We start from the raw sequence: 15512 nt of genomic DNA, 5'->3' as shown, positions 1-15512 counted from the left end.
TCCTTCCCTTGCCCTTCCTTCCCTTCCCTTCCCTTCCCTTCCTTCCTTCCTTCCCTTCCCTTCCCTTCCTTCCCTTCCCTTCCCTTCCCTTCCCTTCCCTTCCCTTCCCTTCCCTTCCTTCCTTCCCTTCCCTTCCCTTCCCTTCCTTCCTTCCCTTCCCTTCCCTTCCCTTCCCTTCCCTTCCCTTCCCTTCCCTTCCCTTCCCTTCCCTTCCCTTCCCTTCCCAACCTTCCCTTCCCAAACCTTCCCTTCCCAAACCTTCCCTTCCCAAACCTTCCCTTCCCAAACCTTCCCTTCCCAAACCTTCCCTTCCCAAACCTTCCCTTCCCAAACCTTCCCTTCCCAAACCTTCCCTTCCCAAACCTTCCCAAACCTTCCCTTCCCAAACCTTCCCAAACCTTCCCTTCCCAAACCTTCCCTTCCCAAACCTTCCTTCCTTCCCTTCCCTTCCCTTCCCTCCCTTCCCTTCCCTTCCCTTCCCTTCCCTTCCCTTCCCTTCCCTTCCCTTCCCTTCCCTTCCCTTCCCTTCCCTTCCTTCCCTTCCCTTCCCTTCCCTTCCCTTCCCTTCCCTTCCCTTCCTTCCCTTCCCTTCCCTTCCCTTCCCTTCCCTTCCCTTCCCTTCCCTTCCCTTCCCTTCCCTTCCCTTCCCTTCCCGCACCTTCCCTTCCCTTCCCTTCCCTTCCCGCACCTTCCCTTCCCGCACCTTCCCTTCCCTTCCCGCACCTTCCCTTCCCTTCCCTTCCCAAACCTTCCCTTCCCAAACCTTCCCTTCCCTTCCCAAACACCCATCCTTCCCTTCCCAAACTCCCTAAACCTTCCTTCTTCCCCCCTCCCTTCCTTCCCTTTCCTTCCCTTCCCTCCAAACCTTCCTTCCCAAACCTTCCCTTCCCTTCCCAACCCTTCCCTTCCCTTCCCTTCCCTTCCCTTCCCTTCTCCTTCCCTTCCCTTCCCTTCCCTTCCCTTCCCTTCCCTTCCCTTCCCTTCCCTTCCCTTCCCTTCCCTTCCCTTCCCTTCCCTTCCCTTCCCTTCCCTTCCCTTCCCTTCCCTTCCCTTCCCAAACCTTCCCTTCCCTTCCCAAACCTTCCCTTCCCTTCCCTTCCCAAACCTTCCCTTCCCAAACCTTCCCTTCCCAAACCTTCCCTTCCCAAACCTTCCCTTCCCTTCCCTTCCCAAACCTTCCCTTCCCAAACCTTCCCTTCCCAAACCTTCCCTTCCCAAACCTTCCCTTCCCAAACCTTCCCTTCCCAAACCTTCCCTTCCCTTCCCTTCCCTTCCCTCCCCTCCATAAATATATTTTTTTTTATAAATTTATGTTGTTTTGCTTATATTTTATAAATTTTTATTTACTTGTATATATATTTTATATACCATTTCTTTTATATATGATACATATAATATAATATATAATATATATACAATTTATTATATATATTTATATTATTGTATTTATAATATATCTATTTACTTATTTACTTCTAAATATACACACTATTTATATATATTTACTTTTGAAAATATATTATTTATATATAAATATATATTATTTAATAATATATATATTTTATATATATTATATTATATTATATTATATTATATTATATTATATTATATTATGTTTTTATATATTATATTATATTATTATATATTATATTATTTCTAATATTCTATATTTACTGGCATATTTATATTTACTTGTGTTTATATAAATATATTTGTAATGCCATTTGTGCTCCTGGAATAAGCAGATGGAGAAGCTTTTCCTACAAATCCCTCTTTTCCCAACCAGGAGAATCCAAGGGATCTCTCCGGGTGGGCTGGGACCTCCCAGATGCTCCAGGGAATCCTTCCAAGGCCACCTGAATCCCACAGGATCCTTTGCCTTGGGATCCTCCCCACATGGAGACAGGAAAATGGAAAAAATTCCAGCAAAAATCCAGATTTTGGGAGAAATCAGCTCCAGGGAGGAGGAGCTTGGAGCAGAATCCATTGGAACAGCATCAGGTGAGGCTCCAGAGCCAGATCCGAGCATCCCTCGGGAGCCAGATCCGAGCCTGGAGCAGCTGGAATGGGATACAGAGAGCACCAAAACCTCTCCAAAGCTCTTCCCGGAATTCCCAGCTGGAAGGGAGTTTGTTTGTTTGAATGGAAATAACTCCACGGAACATCCGAGTGGGAGATGTTTGTGTTCTGTTTCTGGGAAGGCAGGAAAGATCCACCAAGCCCCTCAGGAAAAACAGGGATTTCAACAATCCCAAACCAGGAAGATTTCCAGATCTGCTTGGGAGAGAGAGGAAGTTGGAAATATCTGGTTTGTGAGGGATAAATCCTGAGTTTTGAGTCTTCCCAGGGATAAATTTCTAAATCTTTGGGAAAATCCACTCAAGGGAAGGCTGTGGCATGGCCTGAAATGATGTTGGGATTTTGGATGGTGAAGGAACCTGGCCAGGACTGTCCTGCAGGAAGGAAGGATCAGCCTGGGGGAGCAGCTGGAACTTCCTTAGGGAATGACAGGCAGAGTCTGGGAATGGGACAGCCAAATCCCAAACTGGGGATGTGTTTGAGTTCTGCCCTCAGGGCTTTCCTGGGATCCCAAACCACATCCTCATCCCACCCTCAGGGCTTTCCTGGGATCCCAAACCACATCCTCATCCCACCCTCAAGGCTTTCCTGGGATCCCAAATTGGAGATGTGCCCTCATCCCACCCTCAGGACTTTCCTGGGAATTGCCATTCCAGGGGTGCTCCCCCATCCCCACCTCCCGTGGGCTCTCCTGAGCTCCCAGCCCAAACCTCAGGACACGGATTTCCAGCCCAAAACGGCTCCAATGGCATCTTTTGGATTTTCCCTTTTCCCTAATTACAGGGATTTATTTTTATTACCACCATGGGCTTGTTCCAAACCCAGCCGGCTCAGGGAAAGCTTCCACAGGCTCTTGGATCTGAGCTCTTGGATCAGGCCGAGGCACTCGGGGGAGCTTTTCCTATAACAAATTATCCATTATTTGCTGCTTCTTATTTAATTAGCAACCAGAAGCTGCAGAGATTTCCCTTCCACGTGCCTTGGGATTGAGGAGAAGACTTCCACTGGCTTCAGGATGATCCCACTCTGCTCCCAAGCCCACAAACTGGGAGCAGTGGGATCCATGGGGTTGTGTCCCAGCTTGTTTGGAGTGAAATATTCCCAACATCAGGCACAAGGAGGAGGATTTTGGTTTCTCCAGCCCAGCCTCCCCTGTCAGCTCTGTGTCCAACACCTGCTTCACGTTTTTTGGGAAAAGACCCTGGAATTGCCTCAAACCTCAGCTGGACACAGGATTCGGAGGGATTTGAGGCATCCCTGCTCCGTGGGCTGAGCTTTGGCTCTCAGGGAGTTTTGGAAAAGTGGGAAATTGATGCTTTTGACCTGTTAAAGAAAGTGGAAAATGAAGATATTTTTGGGGTTCTTATCCTCAGAGTGTTTTTCCTGGCCTGAGGTGTGTCCCATGCAGCAGAGGAGCCTGTGGAGCAGCAGGGATGAGCTTTGGGAAGCAGAAATGTTTCAATCCCTTAAAAACCAGTGAGTTTTTTCATGGATCTCACTGGAGACCACCTGAGCTTTGGAAATGAGCTTTGCCTCCACCTTAAAGCTGCTCGTGGTGTGTCTCATCCTACACAGCATCACCTGAGCTTGGGAATGATCCGTTCTCCCAATCCTGGAATGGTTTCCCCGTGGATTCCCTGCTGCAATGGAGTGTTTGGAGAGGAAAATTCCCAAGGCTCTGCCTCCATTGTGGGATATCTGATGGTGCTGACTCGGATCTGCTGGATTAGGACAGGTGGGATGTGATCTGCTGCTGCCCAGACTGCTGTTTGTGGATTCCACCCCTTTTCCCACCCGGGAAATCAGGAATTTCAGTGCTGGATTGCTGTCTGGATCCAACGCTTGGCTGTTCTCTGCGGGACTGCAGCAATAACCCAATCCTGGAGGAAAATCTTTCCCCTCGGGACACCTGTGCCTCCCTTGGAAATGGATCCGGTGCCATTTCTGGAGGTGTAAAGCTCCATAGCAGCCGTTAATGTATGCATACTTTGGGTTCCCTCATTACCATTTCAGTTGGCTCGTTTACATAATAACACAGAACAGAAGATCATTTGCATAAAATTAAAAAAAAAAAAGAGAGAGAGAGGGAAAAAAAAAAAAAAAATCAAATAACTGAATGTTGCTTTTATTTGGAGAAGGAGCCTGTGAAGTTATTTATATCCCCAAAGTCCCGAGGAGCCGGATCCCCGGCAGGGAACCGTGCTTTCCACACAAAACGGGACTTGACCACTTCAGTTTATTCATGGAATATCAGCTCTCCCCATGCAGGAGGGGTTTTTCTTTCCAGCAGCTGACGGGAAATCCCCTCCCAGCTGCAGCGGGAGCAGCCCCACTCGGAGCCAGACAAAAGTCAATTCCCCCGGCTCGGCTCTGCACCTGAAGGGCTGGGAATGAGGGCTCTGCTCCTTGGAGACGATGGGCACGCTGGAAAAATGCCGTGGAAAAATGCTGTTCTCTCCCAGCGCTTCTGCCTGATGGTCAGAACCTGATCTGGGGGGGTTTCACCCGTCCCCATCCCACATCCAGCACCGAGAGCACAAGGAAAGCTCCTTGTGGACTTCCTGCATTTCCTGGCATGTCCTGATGGAATCACGGGATCCTTTAGGCTGGAAAACACCTCCAAGACCATAAAATCCAACCTTTGATCTGTCACCACCGTGTCAACCACACCAGAGTGCTGAGTGCCACGTGCCAGAAGGAATTATCCCAAATTCCATGGGCAAGCATTCCCAGCTGGCCTTCCTGTGGGATGAGTCCACACTGCAGGGAGTGTGAGCAGAGCCCTTTGGGCTTGGAGCTGGATCATTTGGAATCCCAGGATCATTTGGGCTGGAAAGCACCTCCAAGGCCATCAAGTCCAACCTTTGATCCATCACCACCGTGTCAACCACAGCGCTGAGTGCCACGTGGGAATTATCGCAGATTCCATGGGCAGATATTCCCAGATGTCATTCCCGTGGGATGGGTGAGCACAGGTGGTGTGAGCAGAGCCCCTGGGCAGGGTGGAGCTCACCCAGCCCCAGTGAGGCCACAGGGAATGGTGGGAACAGGAAAATGGGATCCTTATTAAGGCCATGTGGATATTTGGGGCAGAATTCCAATCCTGGCAGGCTCAGAGAGCTAAGCTCCACCCCAGGGCCAACAATTCCCATTCTTGTTGGCATTCCCAGGGGGCCAGGGCAGCCCTCCCACGCCTGCGCTCCCATTTTTCTTGGGAGCATCATGCTGAGGGAGAGGGAATTCCCAGGAAAACATTGTCCTGTTGTCCCCCGGATCCCAAAGAATCCAAGGGAGAGGAGGCAGCTCTGGGTCATGTTTCCAAGCTTCCATCTGCTCTGCAAGATCTTGCCAAGTTTGGCACCGCTCATCCCAAAATTCTCCAGGAGGATTTGCACCGGTGGGAGAAATGCAGAGGTCAGTTCACAGCGAGGGTTGTGGTTTAATTTCAGGGGTGGTTTCAGCAGGAGTTGCTGGAATAAATCTCTCCGTGCTTCAAAGGCTCTGGATGCTCCTGGGCCAGGCTCAGCCCCTGTGACCCCTCTGCAATCCCAAGCCACATTCCCGGTGTCCGGAAAGATGCTGCAAGTTTGGAGACTCGGAAATGAAAGAAGGATTTGGCCTGAGATTCCTCCCACCAAACCTTTCTCATGTAAATCCCAGCCCTCTGCACTCGCCTGGAATTCCAAATCAGCCCCAATTCCAGCGCTCAGGCTCCCATTCCCTCATGGAATCCACACTTCCAGGCCTGTCCGTGCTGGGAACAGGCCCATGGCTCTGTGTGGCTCAAAGACCACTTTGGATCCAACAAAGGGTGATCCCTTGGGAATGAGGACCCCCATCCTGCTGACAGCCTGGCCGTGCTGCAGGGAATTCCAAGGCCTCAGGAATTCCTGTTCTGTGGCACAGGACAGGTGCTCTGCCTGCTAATAACAAGAAAAATAATAATTATCACCACTGTTAATTGCCAAAAAATAACCCCACTCCCTTGGCTTGTAACTTCCTGGTCAGCAGAGCCCGTGGAGGACGTGGAATTGCTTTTGTTTAGGAAGAAAAAGAGATCCTGGCTCAGCCCTGGAGCACCCCAGAGGGAATTACCAGCCCAGGTTTTGGTGTTTTATTGCCAAAAGTGGAAGTTTTGGCCCAAGCCGGGAGTTCCCTGGGCGGAGCCGGGTGCTGAGCCCGGCTGGGGCAGCCGCTCCTGATTTGCAAGGGAAATGCCGGGTAAATAATCCTCATTTCCCAGGAAGCCACCCCTTCCAGCCCCCTTGTTATTCCAATCACCTCACAAGCCTCACTCCACAGTTTTTTACTTTCTTCTACACTCTGGCCTCGCTGCCACAGCTGGAAAAGGGTTTCATTGCTGTATTTTTAATTATATTAATTACTATTTTCTATGATATTACGTTATTTTTACTCTGTGTGCTCATCCTGAAGGACTGAAGGATTTGGGATTCCTTTTCCTCCAGGGCTGGGGGCTCTGTGTTTGCTCCCTGCTGAGAACCTCTCAGCTCATCACACCCACCGGGCTCTGGGAGCTGCCCAGGCCCCCAGACAGGAGAAAAACACTGGAGCAGCCCCTTTGGAATTATTCCCCACTGCTCGGTCACTCCGAGAGCAAAGGGGATATTTTTTTTTCTGGGAATTTCTGCTTTTCCTCCTCTCTGAGGAGGGATCAGGACACAGCACATGGCCCCAGGGTTGGTGGAATATCTGCCTTCTCACCATCTCACTCCCATGAGATCCAATTTTCTCCTGAGGTCAGCCTTCCCTGCAATATCATTCCCTTTTTAATGGTGATGGAAGCTGGATCATGGCAGCTCCTGCACAAGGGAGAAGGAAGGAATGTGCCAGCTCAGCTTGGAGCCAGGACTTGGGACCTGCCTCCAGTGGCATCAATGCCATCCATGTCCCTATCCCTATCCCTATCCCTGTCCCTGTCCCTGTCCCTATCCCTGTCCCTGTCCCTGTCCCTATCCCTATCCCTGTCCCTGTCCCTATCCCTATCCCTATCCCTATACCTATCCCTATCCCTATCCCTATCCCTATACCTATCCCTATCCCTATCCCTATCCCTATCCCTGTCCCTGTCCCTGTCCCTATCCCTATCCCTGTCCCTATCCCTGTCCCTATCCCTATCCCTATCCCTATCCTATCCTATTTTCCATGCTAATCCCCATCCCTTTCCCAATCTCCATCCCTTTCCCCATCCCTGTCCCCCTTCCCATCCTTATCCCCATTCCTATTCCCATCCCTATTCCCATTCCCACTCACTTTCCCCATTCCTGTTCCCAGTCCCATCCTTATCCCCATTCCCATTCTCCTTCTCATTCCCATCCTTATCCCCATTCCTGCTCCCATTCCCATTCCCACTCCCTTTCCAGATTCCCATTCCCATCCCTATTCCCGTTCCCACTCCCTGTCCCCATCCCCATCCCTGTCCCCATTCCCCCTCTCTCCCAGGCTGTCCGGAGCAGCAGGAGATGCAGATGAGATGCAAAAGAGGGGGCCGGGATTTGCATCCTTTGCTGCGGCTCGGGGCGGCCCCAGGGCGGGAGGGAATTGTTTTCCAGCTCTCCCGGGGGTATCCATGTCCCTGCTGGCCCCCGAGGGATGTCTGGATGTGGGATTTCAAGGACAAGGATGGGGAGTTTGGTCAGTGCAGCCTCTGGAGGTGCTGCTCCTCCCTGTGCCAGCGCAATTAACTGCCTCATTTTCCCCCTGTTAATTAATATTTCTTTTTCTCTGTGAAATTCCCTGGATTTTAGCTGATTAAGGCACTCTTCCCCTGCATCCCGGAGCTCTGCATCCCCCGAGTTTCCAGTCCCTCATTCCGACGGAGCTGTCCTGGGAGCGGGGCTCGGTGCTCCCCAAAGGCAGCTCCCTCCTGGATAACCCCAGAAATTCCAGAAGCGGATTTCACTGAGAGGGATGTAGCTTTTCCCACTGTTTTCCATGACAGTGAAGAACTTTCCTGCCTGTAGGAACTAAAACTCTTTGTCCCGGTTTCTCAGCATCTCATCCAAAAGTTCCCTCCCGCCTGCGGGTGCTCAGGAGGGGGCTGGGTGTTGGGTCCCGGGCTATCCATGGATGAATCCCAAGGGATTGGGCAGCACCGGGGGGGACAATCCCGGCAGGAGCGGGATTCCTGCGTGCCTCTGGCTCCTCCTGAAGGACACAGCAGCTGCGGGAGCAGGGCAGGGGGCTCGGCTGGCTCCCGGTCCGCAGGTTCGGGAGGGATGGAAGCGGGGAGGGAATGGGAGGAGAGCAGGAATCCCATCCCGCCGTGTTTGGGTGGCGTTATCCCTGCCCAGCGCAGCTCCAGCGGCACAGATCCCACATCCTGGGGCAGCTGGGGCTGGCACAGCCCGAGCCGGGGCTGGAGAGATGGGGTTTAGAGGGATGGGGTTTAGAGGGATGGGTTTTAGAGGGATGGGGTTTTTAGGGATGGAGATTGAAGGGATGGGGATTGGGGGAATGGAGATTGGAGGGATGGGGTTTGTAGGGATGGGGTCTGCAGGGATGGGGATTGGGGAAATGGGGATTGGGGAATAGGGTTTGTAGGGAAAGGATGGTGAGATGGGGTTTGTAGGGATGGGGTTTAGAGGGATGGAGTTTGGAGGGATGTGAAGGACAGGGATTGGAGGGACACTGGCTCACAGGGACTGGCCCAGGAGCACGGAAGGAGCAGCCAGGGCTCAGTTCCTGCTTTGGAGCCCTTTTCCATGCAGGCATCCAGAGCCGACCCCATCCTCTGGGACTGGAGCGGGATACAACCCTTTTATTTAACCTCCTTATCCCCAGGGGCTTGGAATTCCTACCCTGGGCTTGGATTCTGTATTGTGCTGCCAGTCTCCGACTCCCAGGTCCCGGCAGGGGTAATAAACCTCCCCCTGCTTTATGGGAAGAGTTTTCCCAGTCAGGCTGGAGGGACGACCCGCTGGGCCGGGTCGCTCCAGGGCCACCAAGGCCTGGATGCCCTCCCTGTCCCTGCTCCATGCCAGGAAAACCGGCTGGCACAGAGCTGGGAAGTGGCTCCTCATTCCCCAGCCAAGGCACAGCCCTTTTCTTTTTCCTGGGACAAATATTTCATGTTCATTGTCGCTGGGTTTCTGTGGGGTGGGCTGCAGTGGGAAGGCAGGGACACGGCTCCAAAGGGACAGGAAAGGAAAAAGGGATGGATGCTCGGGAAGAGAGCAGCTCCCAGAGGGCTGAGCCATAGAATCCAAACATTTGGGCTGGAAGACACCTTTAGAAGTCATTTATCCAACCCCAAAACCTGCACTCAGCTGGGGATAAAGGCTGGGATCTTCACAATTTCTCACCGTGTAGGGCCATTAGGGTTTCCCCAAATTCTTCCTTTCTCCCACCCTTTTTCTCTTGGGTGACATTGGCCCCCCAGCCCTGCCACCCCAGATTTCCTGTGGAACATTTTGTGTCCAAAACTCCACATCCGAGACAAATCTCCTGCAGAGAGAAGGAAAAAACCCAGGAGCCGCCGGAGAGAGCGGAGCTAGCGCTGCCACCCCAACGACTCCATGGAAAAATGTGCCCATGGCAGAGCTCCCTGAACATTCCAGGCAGGATCTTGCCCTCTCCTGGATGGGGGATAACATTCCCGAAAATCAGCCGTAACTCCGCTCCGGGGGCAGCGGGAATGGGGAGGCACCGGAGGGGCTCCTTGCTGCCCCCCACCCTCCGTGCCCAGGGAATTCCCTGCACAGGGATGGGCTTGGAAAAGCCAGGGATTCCTGAGAGTTGAGGGGGGTCCTGCTCCCTGCCCACCCCCGTGGGGTAAATCCGGGTTGGGCAGCCGGGATGGCTCCAGGAGCTCTCCGGTCTCTGTGCCAGGCGCCCGGCGTTCCTGGCACACATCCCGGCCTCCTCCATCCCATTCCCGGCCCCTGGACTCTGCTCCCTCCTTTGCAGGGCTCCAGACCCTGCCAGGCTGCCCAGGACCCCACCGACCGGCCTGCAGGGATTCCTGCTTGGATCCTGGATGGCCGCTCGGCCAATTCCAGGGAAAACTCCCGGGATTCCTGGAGCCAGAGGCTGGGATGGCACCTCCAGGTTGTGTGTGTGCCGAGCCAAGAGGGATTTCACTGCCAGAACAGCAGCGCTCGCCCTGCATCCCTGCAGATCCACCCAATCCATCATTTTTCCATGGCATCTCTGAGCAGTCCCGCTCCCGGCCGAGGTTTGGGTGGTTCCCATTCCCGGAGTCTGGCTCTGGGTGGACATTCCCAGCCCGGTGCCTGCCGTGGTTTTTCCAGGGAGAGCCGGCGGCTCCCGGCTGCCCAGGCCAGGCAGGGCTGGGCCCTCTCCAGCCTCCAGAGAACAAGGAGCCGATTCAGGAGGAAATTCAGAGTGTGCTGCTGTCCCCTCACACCTTCCCCGGCAGCCCATAAACCCCTCCGGAGCAGAGCTGGGGGGCACCGGGGCGGTTTTGGGATGTGACTCGGGACAGCGTCACCTCACTCATCCTGTCCCCTTCTCCCTGATCCCAGATCCGGCTCCTGCTGTGGCTCAAGGTGCCTTGGGGGGCCCTGGATTCACCCCAAAATAAAATGAGAATAGAAGATAATAATTAATAACAAAAAAAAAAACTGTTTGGAGAGGGCGGGTTTGGGTCGGGATCTGCTGTGGGGATCCAGAGGTGGCAGCGGAGACCCTGCAGCCCCCAGGAGCTGTGAGAGCCCCTCAGAGCCGCCAATTCCCGGCTCCTGCAGCCCCATCTCCCTGCGCTGAACCCCAAATTCCCCCTCCTTCCCCCGCCTGAACGCTTTACAAGACAAACACCTAATCCCGCGTGGAAATTAGAGCCACACAATATCCCTTTTCACCGCGGGCCGAGGTGTTGAGTCTGATTACAGCACACACTGTTTGCTTTGTGCCAGGGCAAAGCCCCTGGCATTTCTCGGCGAGTCAACAGCGTTCCTGTGATGGGGCTGAAGATCCGCAGGCTACCGTGCAAACGAGCTCACAAACATTAATCCACGGGAAATGATCCGGGAGGGGAGGCAGGGAAAGGGGAGGGGGGTTATTTATACCCCCTTTCCCTCCCCACACACACCCTGAGATTAATAATGCCAAATTAAAAATGGGAAAAAAAAAATTAAAGAGGGTTTGGAGGAGAAGGAGAAGGAGGAGGGTGACACATCCCAAGGGACCCACAGGGATCGTGGATCCTCCCCGGTCTCCCAGGAGCTCCGGAGGGTGACAGGGATGGGTCAAGCTCCTCGCTTGAGGACCTGACCCGGCCTTCCCACAAGGAGAGAGTCACTGAAAAGTGCCGTGACTCAGTTTCCCCGTCTTTAAGCACGGAATATTGAGGCTTCCTAATTCCCAGGAGCATCCCAGCTGGATGAGAGGGATGGATGCTCGGTGCTGAGGGCGTCACTGCACAGATCTTCCCTGAGGACTGGAGGGAAGCCTTTGCCAGGCGCTGCTTTCCCAAATTAAGGCAGTGCCCTAGGGCAGACACTTTGTGCTTCGTCAGCGCTTGCAGGTAAGATCCCTTAGCTGGGAGGGCTGGGAAGACACCCCTGCAATCTCCCCAAAATCCTCATTCCCGTCTTTCCATGGTGAGGATGCCCCCCCTCCCCAAAGCCCTGCTCAGCCCTCAGTCCCAGGCTGTTTCCCACATGGACACCCCTCATTTCCCACATGGACACCCCTCATTTCCCACATGGACACCTCTCATTTCCCACATGGACACCCCTCCTTTCCCACATGGACACCCCTCCTTTCCCACATGGACACCCCTCATTTCCCACATGGACACCCCTCATTTCCCACAGGGACACCCCTCATTTCCCACAGGGACACCCCTCTTTTCCCACAGGGACACCCCTGTTTTCCCACCTCCCAGACCCCCAGCAATGAGGATTTGGGGCTGCAGCCCCTCCTTCCCCACCGCTCCCTGCCAGCTCTGCCCCGATGGATCAGCAGCACCTTCAGCAGGGCTCTGCAATCCAGCTCTTGGGCTTTTCCCAGGAAAAACATCACCGCGGGCTGGGATGCAACAGGAGTGACGCTGTCTGCAAAGAGAGAGGGATTTGCTTTAACCTCTGTGGGATTGTGGGCAAAGCATCCCGGCAGCTCCAGGAGAGACGGAGCCCTGGAGCCGGGGATGGGATCCATGGGATGGATCCTGCTCTGCATCCCAGCCCTGCTCCACATCCTGGTCCTGTTCTTCATTCTGGCTCTTCTGCTCCCCTCCCATCCCTCCTGCTCCACTCCCTGCTCTCCTGCTCCACATCCCGGTCCTGCTCCACTCCCATCCCTCCTGCTCCCGGTTCTGCTCTGCATCCCAGCCCTGCTCCACATCCTGGTCCTGCTGCTCCACATCCCAGTCCTGTTCTGTATTCCGGCTCTCCTGCTCCTCTCCCATCCTTCCTGCTCTCCTGCTCCACATCCCGGTGCTGCTTCACTCCCATCCCTCCTGCTCCACATCCCGGTTCTGCTCCACATCCCGGTTCTGCTCCACATCCCGGTTCTGCTCTGCATCCCAGCTCTCCTCCTGCACTCTCATCCCTCCTACTCCGCGTCCCGGTCCCGCTCCACTCCCACCCCTCCTGCTCCACATCCCAGTTCTGCTCTGCATCCCGGTCCCGCTCCACATCCCGGTCCCTCTCCACATCCCGGTCCCGCTCCACATCCCGGTCCCGCTCCACTCCCACCCCTCCTGCTCCACATCCCGGCCCTGCCAACCCCTCCCCGGCTCTTCCCGGTGTTTTTCCCGGGGGAGCAGCGCTGGCCGGGCTGTCCCGGGGCTGTCCCGGGGCTGTCCCGGGGCTGTCCCGGGGCACATCGCGGCCGGGGCTCCCGGAGCCAGGGTGTTCATGAAGGAAAGCCAGCCCCGGGCACCGCAGCGCCCCTAAATCCTCGGGAAAACGCGTCTGGAGGGAGGAGGGGAACCCGCTGGTGCCCGCGGTCCCGCACGGCTCCAAACTCCATCCATGGATAAATCCTGGACGGGAGCGCAGCTCCGGCGGCTTCCAGAGGCGGGATGAGATCCCGAGATCCCCGCTTGGATCCGCATCCCCAGCTCCCGGCCCGCACATCCCCGCTCCACGCGGAATTTTGGGGCCGGTGCCCAGCCGGGATTGGGAGCTGGAGGAGCAGGGAACTGTTCCTGCAGCGCTCCAGTTTTCCTTTCAGCCTCCGAGCTGCCTTGCCAAGTGTTATAAAAATATATCAGTGTGAGCCAAAACATTTAGCACTCCACTTATTACTTTAAGGTTATAGGTTAAACAAATTCCTTCTCAGAATTTACTGTGTTCATTTTAGCTTCACAACACAGCCCTGCTAGCGCTGGATATATTTCACACTGTAATTCCTCCCTTATGGATTGCAGGGGGTGGGGGGAAAAGGAGAAGAGGAAAGGAGCTTTCTAAATTTTTATGTGAACAAAAGCTACTATATAAACTAGCTGCAAACAAGTCCTCTGCAAGAGATAGTTTGTAAAACTTATTTTCCAGTAACCAATAAAAGCAGGAATGAAAGGTGAAGTTTGTTTTTAGCTTACCTAATAGCTACTTTCTTTATTTTTTTTTTAATTTTTTTTTCTGGGTTTTGCCCTTTTTTTTTTGGGCAATAAAGCCTGAAAAAGAAAATAAAGAGCGCAGTTCACACCTTGGGAAGCAAGAGGGATTGTTGCAGGGAAAGTGCAGCTCTGTGAGCTGGGTTTAAATTTCTCCTGGGTGGTGCATGGATACAGGGAATGGGAATGGGGTGCCCAGAGAAGCTGTGGCTGCCCTGGGAATGTCCCAGGCCAGGCTGGACGGGGCTTGGAGCAGCCTGGGACAGTGGAAGGAGTCCCTGGGGGTGGATCAAGGTGATCTCTATGTCCCCTTCCCACCCAAACCGTGCTGGGTCTCAGCTCCACGCTACGATGCCGTTCCCAGGGGTGTCACAGGGAAATGCTGGAAGCAGCTCCAGGATGGCAGAATCCCAAAAGAGTTCAGGCGGGAAAGGACCTCAAAGCCCATCCAGTGCCACTCCTGCCATGGCAGGGACACCTTTCCCCATCCCAGGCTGCTCCCAGCCCCATCCAACCCAGCCTTGGGCACTGCCAGGGATCCAGAGGCAGCCACAGCTTCTCTGGGAATCTGTGCCAGGGCCTCCCTACCCTCCCAACCAGGAATTCCTTCCCAAAATCCCATCCTTCCCTGCCCTCTGGCAGCTGAAATCCACTTCCCCTTGTCCCACCATGATCTGTCCATACAAAACCCCTCTCCCTCTTTTAGAATCCCCCTTACGGAACCAGGAGGATTTTCCCTTGGAGCTCTGCTCTGGTTTCTATGGAACAGACCCTAACAAAAAGGCTAAAAAAACCAAAAAAAAAAAAAAGAAAAAACCAACAAAAAACCCCATCAGGTCCGGTTCACATTTGGGGCTTGGATTTCACCTCGGAGGGGAGGGAAGAGGGAAATCAGACATGGAGGTGTCGTGTCTGTGAGCTCATAAACCGGGGCCAGCAGCTTGAAGATGGAGGAGCTGAGGGACTGTTTAGAGGTTTCCATCACCAAAACGAGGAGGTGGAGGAAGTCTGGATGATAGTAACCCCATATTAAAAAATTCTGCCCTGTCAACAGGCGAGGAACTACACGGTGGAAATCCGTCTGTGCCGCTGGAACTGGGAAACCAGATGTCTCCGAGCAATAACTGTCCTGGGAAGGACGACAGGAACACGTTTGCCTACGAGTTAGGGGGTGTTGGGGGGGGGATGGGGAGGAAAAAACCTGAAAAATCCCAGCCGTGGTTTCAATTAAAATGGCTCAAACCCAAATCTTGCTGCCATTAATGGGATGTCCAGCTGTGACAGCGCCGGGAGTATCCGCGCACAAACATCTGCAGCGGGGCTGCTCACGGCTCTCCCGGTGGCTCAGCCCACGGGGAAGGGCAAATCCAGGCGTGGGAGAGGCTGGAGGCTGGGCAAGCTGGGCCTAACTGGGGAAGGGAGGATTTTTGGGGATGTAAAATTGGGAATGTGGGGTGGGCTCGGTGTTTGGGTGCAGCAGGAGCAAGTCTTGGGCGCTGCGAGAGGAGGAAAGCGCTTTGCTGGTTTTCTCTGGCTCCTTGCAGCTTTTAAGCTCTGTTTAAAAATCCTAAACCCGATCCTAAATTCCTGTGCTGGGATGGGAGCTGATAAAGGCGGGATTTGCACGGCAGGAGCTGTTCCCAGCCGCTCAAGGAGCGTGGCCCTGCAGTGTGGAAACCCTGGGAAGATATTCCTGGTCCCCTGGATGAGATCCGGCGTTTCTGTGCCCTCCGAGGGGAGGCAGATTTGGGATGAGCACCCAGAGCTGTGCCTGGGATGGGGGAAAGGAGGCTGGCAGGGCCTGCTGAAAACAGCCCTGGAACTGTGGAATTTGGGCTGGAAAAAATCACCAAATCCAACTGTTCTCCCATAAACCGTGTCCCCAAAGGCC

This window comes from Cyanistes caeruleus, chromosome 17 (assembly GCF_971803275.1).
Source record: "Cyanistes caeruleus chromosome 17, bCyaCae1.hap1.1, whole genome shotgun sequence".
In the NCBI taxonomy this organism is placed as follows: Eukaryota; Metazoa; Chordata; class Aves; order Passeriformes; family Paridae; genus Cyanistes; species Cyanistes caeruleus.
This window is presented reverse-complemented; position numbering follows the sequence as displayed.